Below are 10,180 nucleotides of genomic sequence, written 5' to 3' on the forward strand. Positions count from 1 at the left end.
TGCTATGCATCACATGATCTTGCGTGTGCGTAGGAATTTTTTTGAAATTACTACGAAACCCATCAGTTTGGCGGTGCTAAAGAGCTTGGAGCAGAGTTGAAGCGTGCTGAAGGAGGTGGCGGTGAAGTAGCATCGTCTTCATCCTCGATAACTCTGGCAGTCACTGTTGCAGCAGAGGAAGAGAACTCAGAGTCTTCAAGGGATGGAGTTCCTAGCAGCACAGCCCTTCGAGGAGGTGTGGAGTCAAACTTGAATCGCTCATTGAAGCCATCCTCTTGAAGATCATCTTCAGAACACATCATCGTTAGTCCTTTCCATGTGCGGCGACAGGTTTCATGGGCAACGAAAGCATTCTTGGTGGCAAGATTGTGAATGCGATTAACATCCACCAAGAGGCTTTTTATCTGACGCTTCAGCCAGTCATGATGCCTATCCTGTTTCTGATGAAGTGCCACAAGAAGCTCTCGGTCGTTGAGAACACGAGTGCGCTTCTTGGGTCGTGGAGCAGTTGTACTATCAGTGGCTTCAGTGGAAGCAGGGTGTGGTGCACGTGTAGTGCCAGCCAAAGGATACACCCGAGTGACTGCTTCAACTCCTTCAATGTTCTGAGAGAAACTCTGGTGCTCTGCATTTTGAAGACATAGAGGTTCCTTGGCAGGCTCAGGATAGATGGCTTCAATAGAGATATCCACATCAGGCAGAAAAATCCGATGATTGCGAGCAGATGGCTGATATGAGATATCGGAGTGAAGTTTGATTAGCCGCATTACCCATGGGGCGTAGAACTTCAAGCCAAACAGATCAGAGCCTGATGCAGCAAGTTGGCGAATGAAGAAGTCCTGTGCATTGAAGCATTTTCCATGAAGAATATAGAAGACCAAAGTCTTCATTGCACCCTCAAGCTTGGCATTTGGAGAGTGCCCTTTGATGGGCCAGAGAGTTCGCCTGATGATGTGATAGATGGTTCTTGGCAGATACTCAAGGTCTTCAATGAAGAACTCCGTGGGATAAGCAACATCTTGGGGCAATGGCTTCATCATGCTGAGCATCAGACTCATATCAGGTTCAAGCTTCTGAAAGATGCTCTCAATAGCTTCACTATGCAGCTGACAGCCATGCTCGTAGAGATCGCCAGGAGTGGGCAAACCAGTGAGCTCAATGATGTCAAATGCATTGGCTTCGTGATGAACATTTCCTGTCATCCACTCCAGGACCCAAGTCTTCGGATTTCTGCTATACCCGCGGATGTGAAGTGTGGCATAGAATTGGAGCAGCAACTCTTCATTTCAATGCTCTTGGTCAGTAACGAATGGCAGTAGTCCAACTTCCTTGAAGCAATCCAAAGCTTCTTCCAGACAGGGCAGACCAGCTATAGCTTCAATGTCAAGGCGCTTGTGTGGGAAGATGCGACCTTGGTTGTAAAGAATGCATGAGTAGTAGCTTCGCTGCGGATAGCTCCAGAACCGATCAGATGATATCATTTCCCTTGAGTAGGGGTTCCTGGAGCTATCGAAGAATGTGTTGTCTACTCTGAAGCCATTTATATTGAAGGAGCCAGGTGCTGATGCAGGACCTGGGAACCATGGCAATCTTGGGATTGGCTTCTGTACCTGAGGCCTGTGCTCAACATGATAGTCGAACTGGGGACCGGAAGTAGACTCAGGAACAGAAGTGGCAGGATCAGTGGCTTCGCTATCTTCTGAAGCTTTTGTTGGGGAGAGCTCCACATTAGCTTCATTGGTGGTTGTGGCAGCCTCAAGATTTTCATCCTCCACTTGGCGAGCTGGAGGGTCGGACACAAGCACGTTCTCCTTGAGAACTGCTTCTTGGTGGGACAGGGGAGTGGGAACTTGTGGGACTTCTTCTTTCGCGGCTGATGCAGCCAGATTGTCTTCAGCAGAGACTTGAGGCCTTGGACCTTTGCGAAGCCTGCGCAACACGGGCGACGCCTGTGGAGTTGGAGTGGGCTGGGCCTCATAGTCTTCTTCCTCTTGTGGGCGATCCGCCCATGAAGCATCCTGTGCAATTGGCGTTAGTGGATGACCAATGCTGATGAGTTCGCTGTTCTCAAGCTGAGGAAGGACTGCACCATCTTCTACATGGTCATGTTGACCAATGTCTTCAGCAGCGATGGGGTCAGCTGCTAGAAAGTCTTCAGCTTCAGGAGCCTTTGTGGAAGCAGACTCATGGATAGTCAGTTGGCGTTCAGCTTCAGGATAGACCATAGAAATGGGTTCAACTATCAAAGGCTCTGTGGGAGCAGCCCAATCTTTCTTGGTCTTCCTCTTCTTCTTGGAGGGGGCAGTAGGAGAGGCTTCAGGATGTTTCCTCTTCCTGGCTTCAGCCTCAGCAGTCCTCGTCTTCTTGAGCTCTGAAGCGGTTGACCGGCTTTTTGGCTTCGAGCCAGTCATTCTTGTTGGGAAGACAATAGGAACTTCTTCTTGCCTTGGTGCGTCGGGTTCAACCGTAGCAGGCTTCTTCTTCTTCTTTGCGGCCATACTGGGGTCGATGCCAGGACGCCCAAGGGCCTTGCGCTTCTCAGCCTCATTGTAGCCTTGCACACATCTGTCAGCCAGAGCCTTCATGCGCTCACGTGAACCCTGAGCTTCTGCACGTTTCTTCAGAAAGGCTTCCTTGAGCTCGTGCATCATGATCTTGAAGTTCTTCACTTCTTGCACACTGAGCTTGGCCATATGCTTCTTGAACTGAGCCTTTTCATAGTCAATCTTTTGCTTCAGTTCAACAATGCGCTGGGCAACAGCTAGCTCTGAAGCAATGGCACCTTGGAAGGCGACACTGAGGCCAATGGGTAGCTGCAGATCTTCAAAGCTGATATTTGGCGTGTCAAACCACTCGTCAATGAAGTTTTGGATGATGGTTACATCAAAGAGAGGCAGATCATTGAAGATTTCTGCTTCTTCTTTGCTCTTGATGAGTTGCTCAAGAGCGTCATCTGCAAGATCTTCATCACTTGACAGATCGATGGCGTCATTGCGCAGAATGGCAGCAGCAGTTAGCTCTTGGCCGGTTTGAGGCAGAGGCATTTTGACCTTCTGGGGCTTGGAGATGCGTGATAAGTCTTCGGACTGCACACTGTCTTCAGGAGGTGCAGTCGCTAGTGGCTTCGCTCGTGAGATTTTTGGTGAAGGGGCAGGCTTTGAAGCTTTAGGCTTCTTCAACTGCTTTGGCTTCGGCACTGCAGGCACTTCATCTGATTCAACGTCAGCTGCAGGCTCATTCACTGCAGTCCCTTGAACCAAGATGTGGGTGATGAGGCCTTCAAGGTTGTAGAAAGGACCAATGACATTGGGTTCTGCATCTCGTGTGCCATCAGCCCTTGGAGCTGAGGGACCAGGGTTGAAGTCTAGTCCCAATGTCTTCTTGTTTTGCTTCGCTGAGTTCTAGGCATATTGGAAGTTGCGATTGAACAGATTGTTGTCACGACACCATAGTAGTGACGATGGGTGTGCATCAGCAGGCTGTGGCCCATGGACCATGTAGGGATAGAAGCCCTGTTCAATGGCTTCATCTCTGGACCTGGGTAGAGGATTCTTGTATAGGATGTCTCCCCACGGTCTCTTGATGGCGTTTTTCTCAGCATATTCCTGGGTTACAAATCGGTATTTGAACCATTGTTCTGCCCAATATCTTCGAATCCATTGGATTCGGGTCTTGCACTGATTGTAATCCTCTTCAGGATTTGTCTTGTATAGTTCTGAGAGGTCATCTGGCAGATCTCTGGATGTTTCTCCACGACGCTTTCTGCCACCCTTCCTAACTGATTTCTCTGAAGCCATAAACTTTAACTTGAAAGGCTTCAACACATTCAAAGGCTTCAAAAGTTTTCGCTTGCTGGACCAACAGGAACTGGCTTTGGGAGAATTTATGTGATGCTGTAAGAATTCTGCAAATGAATGCAGACTATGAGAACCAAAGGATTCTCCCACGGACATGTACCTGTGACAGCATTAAGGTGTGAGGGAAGGGGAAGAGGTCATATGCATTCTGAGAAGATTTTGAAGATAAATCAGTTTAGAAGACATTGACCTCATCGTGCGAAGACATTCACTCATAGATAAGGAGTTGGTTCCAGATTTGTACGAATCCTTAGATCAGTACAAGTGAGGAATCTAACTACTTTGTGAAGCACAAGTGAATATACTAGGCATGTTATGAGATGCAGTATGAGAGAGATCTAACTTGTGTGAATAGAAACTGCTTGTGGTAGAAAGTGACAAATCCATAGGATCAACGGTGCTGTAAAAAGGAAGTTTTATTTACCACACTAAGAACAGCTAGACGGAGTGGAAGATGAGGCCGAGCAGTTCGATCTTCCGTGCCCTAACCTGGCGACGGAGGACACCTACGGCGACGACGGAGAGGACGAAGTCCGCGGTTGGCATGAAGACGGCGTCGGAGAGGTTGCGACAGCGAAGCGCTTCGTCGCCGTCGTCATCGAGGGCTAGCGGTGGCGCTAGGGTTCGTGCGAGAGTGGAAGAAGAGATAATGACCGCTGTGAACTGTGTATTTATAGGCACAGGGGCGGCACTGCGCTATTACACAGGTGCCCCTGGCGATTCGCATCTGAGGAACACGTGGCCATTATGCGGAATTTTGGGGTTTGTTCCATGTCCCACGCACGCCTGGATTGTCGGGTGGTCGTTCCTACTTCTCCGGGTTTCATGTGGAGGAATGAGCATTGAAAACGGACTTAATGGTTGTCTCTGTATCTTCTGCTGACAAGGACGCAGAGAAGACATTCGACAGTTTCAATAGAATGCATATGATTTGGAGAGATAGAATTTGAGATAGAAAGCATAGAGAGGTTAGGGTCCGATCACATTCACTTAGTTCAAAAGATTCAACAAGAAGACATAGCTATAAGTGAATGCTGTAGAGGACAGAACACTAATATATATATATATAATAAACATAGTGAAGATAATCATGAAGATATGTTGAGATTGAAGCCAAACCAAATGTGAAGACATTGCAAAGTAACGCCATGAGTGAAACACTTCAAATAGAACATTTGGTGGTGGCGTTACCCACCGTATAGGAAGTATTAGACCCAGACACGGCACACAATTATCGTGGCGCTCCGAAGTCAAATTCCACATTAATGTATTCACACTTAGAATGTATGTCTTCATTGATTGAAGATATACTTTACTTCGTGTGTTGCACATCTAAGTCATCAATATGCATAAGGGTTAGGATGTGTGCCTGATCACAGGACATTTGAGGATTCCAGGATATTTAGCTCACACCGTAACTTGCAAAATCTCTTCTCATACAAGGGCTTGGTGAAGATATCTGCCAATTGCTCTTCAGTGTTGACGTGTATGATATCAATGTCTTCCTTCACAACATGATCTCTGAGAAAGTGATGACGAATTTCAATGTGCTTTGTCTTCGAGTGCTGAACTGGGTTGTTGGCAATCTTGATGGCGCTTTCGTTGTCGCAGTAAAGTGGCACTTGCTTCAGATGAATGCCATAGTCCTTGAGTGTTTGCTTCATCCACAGAAGCTGAGCGCACCAAGATCCAGCATCAATGTATTCAGATTCAGCAGTGGAGAGAGATACATAGTTCTGCTTCTTTGAAGACCAACATACAAGTGATCGTCCCAGAAAGTGACATGTGCCTGATGTAGACTTGAGATCAACTTTTTCACCAGCATAATCAGCATCCGAGAATCCAACCAGATCAAACGCTGAGCCCTTTGGATACCACAATCCTAGAGTTGGGGTGTGAGCCAAATATCGAAGAATTCGCTTCACAGCTAAGTGATGTGACTCCTTTGGTGCCGCTTGAAATCGAGCACACATGCAAACACTAAGCATCATATCTGGCCTAGATGCACATAGATAAAGTAAAGAACCAATCATGGAGCAGTATACCTTTTGATCGAACTCTTTACCATTGTCGTCGGGACCCAGATGATGTTTGGCTGGCATTGGTGTCGTGAAGCCTTTGCAGTCTTGCATACCGAACTTCTTCAGGCAATCTTTGAGATACTTCTCTTGAGATATGAAGATGTCGTTGCGTTGTTGTCGTATTTGAAGACCGAGGAAGAACTTCAGCTCTCCCATCATAGACATCTGATATTGCTCTTGCATCATATATCCAAACTCTTCACTGTACTTCTGGTTGGTGCATCCGAAGATAATGTCATCCACATATATTTGGCACACAAACAGTTCACCATCATACGTCTTCGTGAAGAGAGTGGGATCTAGGGAACCAGGTATGAAGCCTTTGCTCTTCAGGAAGTATTTGAGTGTGTCATACCAGGCCCGAGGGGCTTGTTTGAGGCCATACAGTGCCTTGTTGAGCTTGTATACCATGTCAGGGTGTTTTGGATCTTCAAAGCCAGGCGGTTGTGCAACATACACTTCTTCTTCAATCTTGCCATTGAGAAAAGCACTCTTCACATCCATTTTATATAGAAGTATGTTATGATGATTTGCATAGGCTAGCAGTATGTGTATGGCTTCAAGTCTAGCCACAGGAGCAAATGTTTCATCGAAGTCAATGCCTTCCACTTGAGTATATCCTTGAGCAACGAGATGAGCTTTGTTTCTGACAACTTGACCATGCTCATCTTGCTTGTTGCGGTATATCCATTTGGTGCCTATTATATTGTGCTTCCGTGGATCAGGACGCTCAACTAGTTCCCATACATTATTCAGCTCAAACTGTTGAAGCTCCTCTTGCATAGCTTGAATCCATTCAGGTTCCATGAAGGCTTCTTCAATTTTCTTGGGTTCTATTATTGAGACGAATGCGAAGTGCCCACAGAAATTTGCTAGCTGAGTTGCCCTTGAACGAGTGAGTGGACCGGGTGCATTGATGCTATCAATTATTCTTTCAATCTGCACTTCATTGGCAATGCGAGGATGTACAGGGCGAAGACTTTGCTCTTGCCGATCATTGTCGTTGTTAGAAGGAATGTCTTCAGGCTGAGCATTGTCTTCATGTTGATCAGGTGCTGAGATGATAAGTTCTTCTTCAGGATGAGCTTCAGAAGGTATAATTTCTCCAGCTCCCATTAGCTTGATTGATTCACTGGATGGAACTTCATCTAGCACATTTGGCAGTTGCTCTCTTTGTGAACCGTTGGTCTCATCGAACCGCACATCCACTGTTTCAACCACTTTGTAATGAAAGAGATTGAAGACTCTGTAGGAGTGCAAATACTTTCCATATCCAAGCATAAAACCCTCATGTGCTTTTGGTGCAAACTTTGAGGTGTGATGTGGGTCCTTGATCCAGCACCTTGCGCCAAATACTCTGAAGTAACTGACATTTGGCTTCTTGCCAGTAAGGAGCTCATAACATGTCTTGTTCAGAAGCTTGTGAAGATAAACATGATTGATTGTATGGCATGCAGTATCAATGGCTTCAGGCCAGAATTTTCTTGGAGTCTTGTATTCATCTAGCATCGTTCTGGCCATCACAATGAGTGTCTTGTTCTTGCGTTCGACGACGCCATTCTGTTGTGGCGTGTACGGGGCTGAGAATTCATGTGTGATGCCCAAGGTATCAAGATATGTATCAAGGCCAGTGTTCTTGAATTCAGTGCCATTGTCACTTCTGATGTGCTTTATCTTGGCGCCATAATTGTTCATAGCTCGATTGGCGAAGCGTCTGAAGACATCCTGCACTTCAGTCTTGTAAAGGATTATGTGCACCCAAGTATATCTAGAATAATCATCAACAATGAAAAAGCCATAGAGACAAGAAGTAGTAGTAAGAGTTGAGTAATGAGTGGGACCGAAAAGATCCATGTGAAGCAGTTCGAAGGGTTGAGTAGTGGTCATGATTGTCTTTGAGGGATGTTTGGCCCTCGTCATCTTCCCTGCTTCACAGGCACCGCATAAGTGATCTTTCTTGAACTTGATGCCCTCGATGCCTATGACATGCTTCTTCTTTGCCAGGGTGTGGAGGTTCCTCATGCCAGCATGCCCAAGCCTCCGATGCCAGAGCCAACATTCTGAAGCTTTTGCTAGAAGACATACGGCAAGCTGTGGTCCTGCTGAGAAATCTACCACGTACAAATCATCTTTTCGATACCCTTCAAATACTAGAGACTTGTCAGATTCCATTAGTACAAGGCAACGATATTTTCCAAATATTATGATCATGTTCAAATCGCAAAGCATTGAGACAGACATTAAGTTGAAGCCAAGGGATTCAACAAGCATGACTTTATCCATGTGTTGATCCCTTGAGATTGCAACTCTACCTAGACCCAATACCTTACTTTTACCAGTGTCAGCAAATGTGATGTGGCTCTTGTCGGATGGACGTAAGGTTGAGTCCATAAGAAGGCTTCTTTTGCCAGTCATGTGATTTGTACACCCACTATCAATAATCCATTCTGAAGACGCTGGTGTCGTACCCTACAGTGTAGTTAGGGGGATAGGCTTCACCAAGAGCATTGTGAAGCAAAAACATTTGACGAACCAATGGGTTATGAAAGCTTAGATCCAGATTAGGACTAATAGGGAGAGTAGCAAGCGATTCAGGAACGAAGTACATAGTAAGACCATTCGGGCATTTGATCTTGCGCCCTACAAGATGTTTAAGGTCCCCAGCAATAGCGTCAGACGATTTTGGTTTTCTGCTGGAGACCTTTCCCTGCAAAAGAGAGTTAAGCTTTCTTAGCCACCCACATCTTCAAGGGTGGCTTAGAAGCAATAAGTCTAAGTGCAGCATCTGAGAATTTTGGCTTTGGAGCCCTAGCAAACAGTCTTGCAGGCGGACAATAGTACTCATAAGAATAAGCAGAATAGTTCTTGTTCTTATGAACATGGCGGTTTGATGAACCGCTCTCATATTCATACGCCTGAGTATGGTTTCCCTGCAAAACATTTGCGTTAGTGCGACTCAGGTGAGTCCTCTATCTGTATGAAGCCTTTGGACCGTATGAAGCCTTTGGTCTGAGGTTTGTCTTCTTCACGTGAGGTGTCATGATGACATTCACAGGAAGATTCTCCAGACACCTTTTCGGAACCCAGATCTTCTTCATAGGCGGTCCATTCCTGCAGTTAGTACCAATGTACCTGGCAAACACTTCACCATTCTGATTCTTAAACAGTATATAGTTTGCATCAAAGGATTCATCAATGATAATGGGGTTAGCACAAGTGAAGCCAGATAGATTGGATGGATCTGCGAAGGTTCCTTTGCAGCAACCCACATGGTTTTGGGGTACTGCTCAGGTTTCCAGCACGAGCCATCAGCATTCATTTTCCTTACGAACCCAACACCCTCTTTCCTCGGGTTTCGGTTCAGAATCTGCTTTTTGAGGACATCACATAGTGTCTGATGCCCTTTAAGACTTTTGTACATCCCTGTTTCAAGCAATGTCTTCAACCTAGCATTCTCATCAGCAATAGCGGTGGTATCCTTAGCAGAGGGGTTAGTTACCACATCAACAATTGAAGATATTGCAACAGCAGTAGCAGTAGAACATTCAGCAACAGAAGTAGCATTATCACGCTCAATGCATTTAAGACATGGTGGTTCAAATCCTTCCTGAGCAGAACTGATCTGTTTGGAGTGAAGTGACTCGCTTTCCTTTTGAAGATCTTCATGAGCCGCTCTCAATTTCTCAAGATCTTGCTTCCTTTGAAGATAATCATAGGAAAGCTTTTCATGAGTTGTTGAGAGAGTTTCATGACGACTTTCAAGTTCCTGGTACTTAACGTGAAGATTTCTTATGTCTTCAATTAAGGATTCAGATCGAGTCATTTCAGCACCTAACAGATCATCGCTTCTGTCTAACAGTTTTTGAATATGTTCCATAGCTTTCTGTTGTTCAGTTGCAATTTTAGCAAGTGTTTTGTAGCTGGGTTTTGAACCACAATCAGAGTCATCGTCACTAGATGTTTGATAGTGAGTAGTGCGTGTGTTTACCTTGGCACCGCGTGCCATGAAGCAGTAGGTAGAAGCGGAGTAGTCCTTGTCATTTGCATCGGTGTCAGTGGTGAAGTCATTGTCTTCAGTGTTGAAGATGGACTTGGCAACGTATGCTGTAGCCAGACTTGCGACGCCTGAATCGGACTCCTCCTCAGACTCCACCTCCGCCTCCTCAGAAGCAGACTCCTCATCTGAATCCATTTCCTTGCCAACAAACGCATGTGCCTTGCCAGATGAGCTCTTCTTGTGTG

The sequence above is a fragment of the Triticum urartu genome, chromosome 6 (assembly GCF_003073215.2).
Source record: "Triticum urartu cultivar G1812 chromosome 6, Tu2.1, whole genome shotgun sequence".
Taxonomy (NCBI): domain Eukaryota; kingdom Viridiplantae; phylum Streptophyta; class Magnoliopsida; order Poales; family Poaceae; genus Triticum; species Triticum urartu.